The sequence below is a fragment of the Parus major genome, chromosome 3 (genome assembly GCF_001522545.3).
Source record: "Parus major isolate Abel chromosome 3, Parus_major1.1, whole genome shotgun sequence".
In the NCBI taxonomy this organism is placed as follows: Eukaryota; Metazoa; Chordata; class Aves; order Passeriformes; family Paridae; genus Parus; species Parus major.
Window position 1 is genome coordinate 83,881,945 of NC_031770.1, and position 12,131 is coordinate 83,894,075.

Sequence of the window (12,131 nt, forward strand, 5' to 3'; positions counted from 1 at the left end):
TATGCATATTTTCTGTAAATTTCATTTATGCATAATATCTATGAAAAATTAATTTGCCATGTGTGTACCTCTGAAATACTTGCTTCTTCAGGAAAAAACCCCATAAAATTAGCACTCTATCTCTATTCCAAATAATATTCTGTTAGAATGATAAAAATAACTAGGTTTCTTCATTATATGAAGCAAACAGCTCAGATTTATTCTGGGAATATTTTATCATACCTTCAAGTATATTAATTATAATTAGAGTTAAATGGAAATATTCCTATTTATTTGATGCATTTTGTCTTTTTGCTGTTCCTAAGTTGTTTACAACTAGACCAAGCCTTTCTGGAACTTGCTCTTGATTTACATTGCAAAACCAGTTTGAAAGCATGGCATTCAGAAATCACAGCTGAGGAAATATAACCCCTGAGGTTTGGATACAGCTACTCATGGGTACCAGGAGGCTCACTCAGTGATGGGATTTGCCATCCTTTTTTTCCCCAACATTCCCAGACTGAAATGTGAAGAGGGGCAGCATATGGTCACTGAGCCACCAGGCTGTTGCTTCCAGTTTCCCCGGATGGTTGCTCTTCCTCACAGATATCATCTCATGTGCAAGACTGAAAGGTAACCCACTAATATCTATATACTTGGTTATTTTTAATAATAATTTAGAGTATATTGAGGGAAGGATGTTTGGGGAAGAGGTAAATACATTTTGACGTCAATCCTTTTGAAAGGAAGTTATTGCAATTCCTTACCAGTGTTAGATAAAATACCAGAAAACCTTTAGGGTCATTCTGGTGTCATTCTTCAGCACACTGCTGTTAGCCAGAGATCAGCACTGCCCAGGAGCAAGGGTTGTTTGCCTCACTTATCTCCAACAAGAGCCCAGTGCCAGCTGATCTAACCACCATCAGCAGCCTTCAGAAGCTCTAGCACTGCTTAGATGATGCTGTATTAGTGAAACCTCATCACTGTGAGAGCACTTTATTTTATTAAAAGTGCAATTAAAACAAAATCAAATACTTTCATTAACTGCAACAACTAAAAATTATACTCCCAGTTGCTTTCTTCTCATTAAGAAAATTTGCATTTGAATAACTTTTCAACTGTGTGTATTTGTAATTAATGCAATTACAAGCCAGAGATATGTTCCCAAAAGTAAAGAAAACTTCTTTATCAGTTTTACCATTTTAATTGAAATAAGACTTTGTATAGTGAATTATTTAATGTCTGTTATCTGTAAAGTACATATAGAGATAACAAGTCAGCCTCGGTATTTGGGACTGTGCTCATTTATTTTAGAGCTGGTGTAAGTCCTGGGAGCCACAGAGGATGAATTGTTGGGTTCAACCCTGGAATACTGAGTATTTTGACTTTGTTGGTTTAAAACCAGGGCCTATTGTTTATTTAACTCTGTAAAATTATATTTTTCTTTTCCAAATTAATAAATGAGAGATAGGAAGATAAATATTCATAAAAGGGAAAACAAACTTCAGCTAGGTTGAGGGAAGATAAAACATGTTAATGGCAAGAAGGGGGAAAATATATGGTTTATAAATAAAATAATGCTACCTGGAATTGTCACATAGTCAAGGCTTGTAGACATAATCAAGGCAATATTATGCTGGATTCTGCACAAACACATGATGTTTGGAGCCTTTACTTAAAATAATTTATCATCTCTATTTTCAATCCTGAAACCCTTTTTTTGAAAATTTCTCCTGAACTTCAGAGAACCCCTCAGTCAGACCTCAGCACTGACAGTCTAGATGTAAGTATTACTGCAGGGCCCTGCATCTTCATGCCTGTATTCCATGGCAAAGCCTATTTTGAAACAGGAGTCACAGGTGTGCACTACCAGTAAACTGGCATGAGACAAAAATGGTTAAAAATATATAAGTTTATAGATTGGACAGTTCACAAACATCTTAAAAGGTTTTTAAAAACCTCCATCTATTGCTAGCTATTATTGCTTGCGTAAGAGCTTGTCAACAGGGAATTTTCATTAAATTCGTTCTTTTCTTTGACTACACAGAAATATTTTTCCTTAATTTTCATTTTTCATTCTGAAAATGTATTCAAGATGCATAGAATTCCTTTAAACATCTTCTCATCTTCTCTCCAGTAGTGAGAGAATACACATCTTCCACTAGTCCTATGACACAAATACATTAAGATTTTTCTTACATGTTCAGCAGTAAAACAAACCATATGTAGAGAGTAAACAAGTAGAAAGAAAATATAGATGGAATAGATAATTTTCCAAACTTTTATGCTCCCCCTCCCTTTCCTTCCTCACAAGTACAGGACTCACAACATGCCCTTAAACTGTCTACCGTCTAGTTTTGGTTCACAGCTGAAAGAATATTCCAAGTGAAGAACTGAAAAAAGAAAAAATTGCATAACAACCTGAACACCAAAGGTGCAACCATATGTAATAGACAAGATGGAAATCTAATCCAATCAGGAATTGCTTCAAGAATATCCGATCTGCTACACAGTAGGTCAAACAATATGGTCACATTAGCTCTTTCAGGGTTATATTGTTGTTAAACTAGGAGTTTGCTATGAGCTACATCCCAGAATCCTAGAAACACAGAATTGTTACGGTTGGAAAATACTTTTAAGATCATGAAGTCAAACCATCAACCTAGAACACCACCAGGTATCCATACAGGATTATTCATTAACTGGTGTTTTTTCAGTCCTTTACTGGCATTTTTTCCAGCCATTTACTGGTGTTTTTCCATAATAGAAGGCTTCCTCTTCTTCCCTTGAAGGGATTGTTGCAAGAAGGAAATTTAACAGCACAGGAGCTGAGTTCTAGAACTGATCAATACAACTTTTCTTCATTTCATCCTCAATTCTATACTCTGTTCATTGAAGTGTGTAATTCTCATCTTTTCTGTACACTGTTCAAGTATATATAAATTGTTATTGTACCTTTGTAGAATTTTGACTATCATGTAGCCAAGTAATACAAGTTTAGTCTTCTTCTTTCTCTCTTCCACTTCTACAACATTTTTTATTGCATTTTGGTGTTACTCTGACTTGTTGAGACCTTCAGGGCATTGACTCGCCCAGAGCGAGACACAGTACACTACACCATGCCTGGTATGTCACCAATGCTACAGAGCTCTTCAGCTGCTCTGTATTGTTCCCTCATATACATCAGGCAATATCCAGGTCCCTGCAACAGCTTTCACTGAATTTTGCTGTCTCTGTCACAAGGATTTCCATCTTGGATCAATACTCTCATCCTCATAAACCAAGAACAAAAATGCTTACATTGAATTTTGTGACTCCAGACCATGTAAAAGGAGCTCCTAAAATCTGGCATTTAAAACTCCTCTGCAGGTAAACACATTTTAAAAAACCTGATAACTTTTTCTTATCCAATAAATTAATTAAGGGCAATATAGCAATATCTTTTTCAACACTCACCAGATTCATTTAAAATCTGCAAGCATTACAGGAACCCATATTCCACCAATGCAAATTTTAACTATGACCCAGCACTTCTCATTTCCATTAAATTTCCACCCCTGTAAGCCACTGATGACATTATCTCTCTTTATTTCTACTGTCCTTTTAGTAATAGTACACTTGTTCAATATAATTCATAAATTATTACAGAACTTAAAATTTGCATCACAATCTTTGCTAGAGACTTTTCCACAGTTTCATATTATTTTACAGTGTTCTCATTTCTATATTATTTGGAATTTTGACTTTCAAATATTTTAATAATTCCACTGAAATAAATACCTATGCCAAGTAATTTAAAATTAAATCTAGTATAGTACAGATATACTTCTCAGGTTTGAACAGCAATATGGCTTCTTTGATAGCTTTTCAATAAAGGATGCTCTTATACTCAATCCTTCCATCAAAACTGCTCAAGGCACCTCTTCTCTTTAAACATCTTCATTCATGAAACTTGTGGAAAATTACCTGTTTGCCTCTTCTCAAATTTTGTTGAAATGGGACACTAGGTTCAAAGGTTCTGAAGGATAGAAGAAATATATTCTATCAAGTGTAATTATTTCAAGGCATCTATGGTTCAGTTGAAGAGAAATTATATTTTAGAAGAACTGTATAAAAAGAAGTTGAGAACTTCTAATGAGGAAATTGATGATTAACAGATGAGTCTGCTGTCACCTACACATAATGGGGAAAGTATATTTTGTCTCACAGGAAATTGAAAAATGCAATCAAATTTCTCAAATTTAAAGAACTAATGACAGGTTTCCAATATTGTTCTGCAGACATTACTGACTGGTCATACTTCAGCCTTTAATTCAAATACATATTCCTTTTACAAAAGAGTTACTTGGGATACTGGTGTGCAAACAGAAACAATCTCTGTGCTGCTTAAAATAGACTAGGGTCACTTAAGCTGCATCAGTTTGTTAAGTCAGTCATTTCTTAATAAAGACTGTAAATTCAATTTCAACACTCTTTATAGAATACACATGCTGGAAAAATAATATTAAAAAAAAGAAGTAGGTGTTAGCAAATATAATTTATATATATATAATGAAAAAAAAAAACCAAACAAACAAAAAGCAAGCCTCAAAACCTGCTCCCCAGACTGGATTATACTAATTATCTAAAATAGCTGTTCTGAAGTTATCTTCTGGGTTTTTATGCTCTCCAAAGTCTTTTGCTTGCACTGAATTTCCATGCAAAATCCAGAGTAATTTCAGCCTGGAAAGATCTTTACCTAGTGGTTTAAGGTGGTGTTATTGGTGTGAGGTATCTGAAGGCATTAAATCTGAGAGACATTATATGAGATCAAGTTTGTGCCTTTTTGTATAGAGACACCTTCTGCTGCAACCACTCTGTATTTATGGAGGTGTATATCACAAAATAGGCATTTCTCTTCTTTAGCAAATGGCATTATCATCAGATAAGTAGAGGCTGGAGTCAGACTCAACCACTTTGAGGTGGAAATTTAGAATTTTTTGCTTGTATGATACCCAGCAAAATGCAGTATATCCTAATTGAAGCTATCACAATGTAAAATAAAACACATTTCTATTCCTTAAACAGTCACACTTCACATTGTCTCTGAGGTTTTTTTTATCTAGGCTGTAGATTGGTAAAAGTATTTTGGATCAGTGAGCTAATGTAAAAGCACGTATTTGATGCCTATTCTCATTTTACAGTCTAATCTTAGGCATGTTGAAGCCATGAATGAAAGAATGCAAGTGCCTTATGAAACATCCTGATATGTGCATAGCAGGAGCACTGGGGCCCTTCACAAAGCCCCCATGAAGAAAACACTGCATGTGTCCAGCCACACCTAATCATACCAGCATATGGTGCTCTGTCAAGAAAAAATTTTTTATAAAACCTGTCTGCTATGTTCTCTGATAGCAATCAAGTGCAAGAGTGGCATTAGCACTGACCTTCTGGATGCTTCTTTTCCACTGCCTTTGATATTCTGGACACTGTGAATGAAAACAGGGAGGAAAAAAGAGTTGATTGTAAATACCTAAACCAAACTCTATTAAATATTAGAAATCACAGAGATTTAAATTTGAAATTGTCACAAAATGGGGATCTGCTGAGAAAGAGAATTCAGCATGTCAAGAACAGCCCTGAAAGATATTTGGGTAACCTACTTCAAAAATTTTACAACTATGTTAAAGAAACAGTAATAATAGAGCTTGTCTTGCTTTAGGCAGAAGGTCTTCTTGAATATAGGTTTTGAGAAATATTTAAATTGCTGTCCTCTTGCTCAAGTGGCAGCTCCTGCCTTTGTAACAACTTTCTACAGACTGGAAGAGTTAATTGGCTTCCATCAAGAAATTTCTTTATATCCACAGATGTATACATATACATCTCATTAAACACTAAATACTATTCACTAAACACTAAATACTATTCACTAAACATATACAGGTAAAGCATAAGTCAGGCACCTCAGTGGGAGGCAGTGTTCTCCACTCCTCATTTCTACACTGCATTCTGCTCTCTCTTACAGATTGTATTTTCTACTGTGCTTGTATTTGTTGTTGTCCTCTGTATTCTCTTTAATGATGTGTTACCCTCTAGAAGCCCAGCTAACACCACACAGATCACACACCTCCAGTGCTTTACATATGATATTTATTTAATGCACCACAGAAAAAGGTGTGGCTTTTCAACAATAGCATCATATTGTCAATTTAAATTGAATTTGCTGTCCATGGTGTTGTTTCGTTTTCTGTGTTGTCCCAACCTACTGAGGAGGAAGGTGGAAAAGGTATTATTCTGATACAGGGATCTGTGGGTGGGATGAGATATTGTGAAGAAGGAGTGTTACTGAGATGACAATATAAAATCAAAGCTAAATTAGAAGCTTGATTATTTCACCAAAACCAGAAGTAGATACTATGTTGGAGAAAACCTGCATATCTCATGCAGTGCTTAGTGTCAAAGGCTTTATACTCTCTTTGAATTGTATCTTCACACATATTTGCATAAAACTATTTGTGAAGTTTTATTACCCTATTGAATAAGAGCCCAGAGCTGGTAGGAACCAGCAAATTATGTATCTGGTCCCAAGGCAGTGTCTATTATCTCTGACAGATATTTGTCCAACCACCTCATAAACAAGCAGTCCCACTGCTTTCAAAATGCCTAGCAAAAATAATGTAACAACAATATTTAGCTTGAAATTTTCCTATGATTTAAGCCCATTTTATATTTTCCTACTCCCATTAGCCCATAGGACAGCTTATTCTCTTTCTTCTTTCAACTCTTTTAAATATTTTATATTTGTCATGTCTCCCCAGCATGTTTACTTTTTTATAGTAACACACCACTGTTGACTCATGCTCAACCTAAGTACCACTGTCCATTCCTCATATTACATTTTAGGTAAGAAATACACCTAAATAGAGTAGTACTTTAAAATTGTCTCTGAACTGCATCCTAATTTTCTCTGACTATTTTTCTACATCAGTATTATACCTCTCCTGGGTGTATTTCAGTCCTCCCAGCTTTAAATTTTCTGTAAACATAAAATAACTGCAATCAACGTTGAGAAACATATCTCATGGATACTATATATCTGCAAACCATTGCATGCAGGATATTTTCTGCCATTTGAGATCAGTGTGAGACAAGAGTAGTCACACCAAGCACATTTATTCATAAATTAAAGACTGGAGAAGTGATTCATGTAAGGAACAGTATCCCTAAGCAATTCTAATTTATGTATCTTACTTTTACAGAACATGGCAGAAATCCACACTTCCCCAGCTTTAATGGTATGCACATCCATATGCAAGCCTAGCCTTAACTATGCTCTTAAATCACTTTTGTACAGCTGTTTAGGAATGTTGAATACTTTTTATTTTAGTAAAGTTTAAGTTTAATGATTAAACCACTTTTTCCAAATACAATCCAGCTAATTTCTTGCTGCTTTAATCAAATTGGTAGGTATATGTTCAAAAGGCACACTAATAAATCAGTTAGGCCTTTTCTCTATCTTCCCCAAATCAAGGCCTATTCCATGCTGCACAGCTTAAGGCTTCTATTCACCTCTCCAGCCACACACACAAAGTCAACCATCTGTAAATGCGATGTTTATTCCTCAAATACAGTTTTTTAGTTTGCATTTACCCTTTACAAGTTTTTATGTAATCATCCCAGAATGCTTTCACTTTTCATTCTGTGAGATAACCATGGAGATCTGAAGAGGTTGACGTTCCACAGCAAGGAGGAGTAAGGCAGTGCTCCAGAGTCTTTGTAGAAAAAGTAATCCAAAACTAATCCTGTTTATTGAAGCAATAGTTGTTCTACAGCATGCATAAGTCAACATTGTTCAGAATTTTTAGCAGATTTTTTTTCTTAATCTGGATGCAGTTTTAAGGAAAAAAAAAAGAAAAAAGAAAACAGAAAAATAAACATTTAATTGTTGTGGACAGTGAGCAATATAAGCAGCTATGTCAGAAAAACTGCAACAGCAGCTACATGTGTTGTTCCCAGGCGTGTTAAAGTGAGCCAATTATAGCAACCCTTATGTATTCTCAGAACATGTGTTCATTCTTTATGAAATTGCAGGATATCTTAGTTGAGGGAGTTCATGTAAATTATTTATGATTAATCCTGTGGCTTGGCTTAGCTTACGTCCACTCTCAGTGAAAGAACTTTAAACTTTTTAAGTGGAAGTATGATGTGAAATATTAAAGAGAAATATTTATATATACATTCTCTTTCTATCTATGGATTTCAGACATGAGATAAAAGGTTTCTATTGTTGATTATTTCAGCTCTCTTGGTACTACTGCAAAGCACTTACTGCTGAGCTTGAAGCTACAGCTTGGGGATTTCAAACTGACAGAGAAATGCTCCAATCTAGCAGTCTCCTTTTGATTTGCCAAAAAGTCTCCTGAGCTAGTAACAGCGGTATTCTTCTGGTGTGAAAATGATCAAATATAATGAATCACTCTCATCACGCTCTAGAGAAACAATTACATTGCTCTATTAAATAAAAGCAGTTTGTATGAGGTAATGATTTTGAGAGTCCACAATGAAGTCTATCTATATTATGGATCACTTAAAGTTTTGCTCCAGGTAAATGAGATGCTAGCTGACAGCACAGCCAAGTTTATATTCATAACCAGCAAACTTCTCACAGTTTTTTTTTAATGGATGCACTCAGATACAGAACTTGCAATGCTGTCCAGCCAGTTATCTTTAAAGTATGTTTAAAATGAAAATTAATTCAGTAGCTGCTCGAGTAATTTCCATTACCCTGTTTAATGCTCCCTATTATAGACAAATGTTCTTTATGGAACCATACAGTGACAGATTGGCTTTCTTTGTTATCAGGTATCAAGCAAGTGAGCCTCATCAAACAACTCTGGTGACTATGAATGATGTTCTTGTTCCCCTGGATACACCCTTGTGTCCTTTGCAATTTTACCTTCCTTTGTCTTTTATAAGAAGAATTACCAAAGAACAGAATTTGAACTTATCCACCAGATTCAAGGTTGCTTATTGTCTTAGATGAAACATTCACTATTTCTTATGGCTACCATATTAAAGTAATCTCATCACCTAAACTCCTTCACTGGGAGACAATTCCCAGGGTACAGCACAGCTGTTGCTTGTCTTTTATAACTTGCCTGCTTTTCTTCCTGAAAGTCTGGAAACTCCGCATCCTCCTCCAGGTGCTAATGCAATATCCTATATTGTGCTTTTTCTCCAGGTGTGTAATGAAGATTAATCAAGGCTGATTTGTGTTCATGACTTCTCTTCACCCTTCACTGATTTTGTGCTTTATGCATAAACTTGGGCTTCCATATTAAATGAAAGGAAAATCCACAGATCTCAACTTACCATGACAATACATTCCTAAACTCTGTAGATTATTTTTCAAACTGTAGCAAATCAGTTAACACCCTGAATTTCGAAGCCCTGTACAATCTGCATAAAGAAATATATAACCAGTGTTTCATACTTTCAAAGCTACAGTAGAAGTGTACTGCTTTAGGTAAAACAGCTGTTGACCAACAAAAAAATATAACAATTCATTATGCTGTTTGATCCAAAGCACTGTGTTCTGACTCTGAATGTAAGGGCAGGTGAAGAAGGCCTTACAGTGTCTGTGCCAAGCAGAATTTGCTACTCAGGGCCTTGCAGACACAGTAGAGGTTAGAACTGCTTATGGTTCAAATGGAGAGCACCCAAAATGAAAGCAAATTTTCTGGGAAAACCAAATTGATTTTGCTGATTATTCTGGACATCCAGGGGTGCTCAGTTAATCAAGTCACAAGAATATAATTCAGAAGTCAGCATGCTACACAGACTACATACACACCTCTACGCTGTAAGCTACTTCATTAACATTGCTGAGCATACTACGTACATTAACCATGCAGCAGGCACTTCTAATGCACGCCTCACATTCAGAAATATATTCCAAATACATTCAGAAAAATATTGCACTCTGGGTCGACAAGGTATTACTAACCTAAGAATTATGATAGAAAACAGCAAGGGGAATATTCATGTTGCCCACTTCAACAGCCTACAAAACCAGACTAGGCTTCCTGCACAGTAAATATAGAGGGATAAATAAGTATCTCAGAGATTATTTCAGAGGATTCAAGTTAGGCAGCAGCCTAAGTCCCCTGGAGGGCAACCAGAGCACTACCTTCCTGCTTACCTTAGCTGCTCTGAAGTGTTCCCTGGAGGTGTCAATTCTACTTTACTGATAACAAACGGTGCCTATACTCCTTATTTAGAAACCTAATTTGGTATCTAAAATCAGATGTGGTGAATAATTACTGAATATTCCCTAAGACCTCAAAATTTTCAAATCGGGCAAGTGATGGGTTTAAATTAAATATTAATGAGTTAAAAGCTTAATTTTTGTAACTTCTCCCAAAAAAGTGCATCTGAAGCAGCTGACAATGAAGTTAATGCCCTGCAGACTGCAGATTTTCATGCTGTATTTAAGTAAATACATGCTAACAATCTGTTACACCCCACCTAATGAATTTTACATCCAGTACCACCAGTATAAATACAAAGCGATTTCAATACAAAGCAATTTCAATAATGAAAATTTATGCAGAATAAATATCATGCTCATTGCTTCATAGATCTATTTAAAGTAAATAACAGTTATCCCTTTCCAGTGGGATCTTTAAGGTAAAAAATGTCTTTTTCCCTCACCTTGATATAGATTAATTTAGCAAGAAATAAAACCAACAATTTATGAAAGATACAGGAGGATAGCAGTGCAGGTCCATCTCTTTTTCCACATATACTGCATGATCAGTGGTCATAGAGACTCCTTCATAAAGACTGCATACTTGAGCCTCTTTTCATTGAAAGAAAAATACATTGTACTGAATTTTCTCTCCTATTAACTACCAGTCCAAAATTTAGCTATCTACGGTAAGTTAGTCATCTAGGTCTCCCTCTGTCGTCAGCAGAGTGGCAGGTACTTCCAGAGGATGAGTCATCTCATCTATTTTAGACACATCTTAGAACTGTATGAATCACTCTGAAAATCCCTCTCCCCACAGTTACAGAGGAAGCCTAGACAACCAGCTTAGCCAGGACACTTAACTTTTTGCCAGCTAAGGCAGGTGCCTGCTACTTGATGTTCTTACAAAGAGGACGTCACTTAGGAAAGTGTTTTTTTGAATATAGACATGTGTCAACTGATGGCAATATAGAGTCATGTTCATGCTGAACTACCAGACCATAACAGCATTAAATCAGTATTAGCCTGCCTTTTGACTGACCTTCAGGTGAAAAATTCCCTGTTACTCTGCCAACTTTTTGTGCTAACTAATTCACAATTGAACACGTTGATAAGGCAGGTGCAGCTGGGCAAATACCCCAGCAAGCATTAAGCCTCTAAATTAGTGACTGGGCAGTGAATTTTTTCTAGCCAGTTCAGATAGTCTTTAATCTCCATTGGTTAATACCATTTATTGTTTTATATCATCCTAATTTAAATTTATACAAGAGTGCTTTCATACAAATTCCATTAAAAACATGCAGTTAGATTCAGAAAAGAATGAAGCATTAGAACACTGCTGCGTGTATATATATATATAGATATAGATATATATATGTATGTATGTATGCATGTTCTTTTATTTTTGCCCCACACTTCAAAATGGGCTAGAGAGGGAAAAGGAAATCAGCTAATTAAATTACAACATTTTGAAGAGGTCAAAATAGTGTAACACACACTAAACTCTAATTCAAAGAACACAGGAAGCAGAGCAATTCGGATTTGTCATCCTTTGACACAGACTGTAACAATGTAGTCAGAATTTTAAGAGAAACACGCATCTTTTTCATTCTTTCTCTCCCTCTAGGGTCACTGCACTGTGATCTATTTTTACACAGGAAAAAAAAGGAGTTTCCATTGTTAAAACAAGTTGGATGCTTCCACATCTCATTTTTGATCAGAAAGCATTTCAGAAAGCCTAGTGTCCTCCTTTCAATCAGCTTTGAAGCATTTCTACTGGTTATAGACAGCATTCATCTACAATGCTGTAATCGTAAAAACTTCTTTTTTTAAAAAAGTGGGGGAAAATGTGACCTCCAATGACTGAAGAATGAATGGTATTAAAATGATTTCTTTAAAAATGCAAAAGCTAGAAAAGGAATAA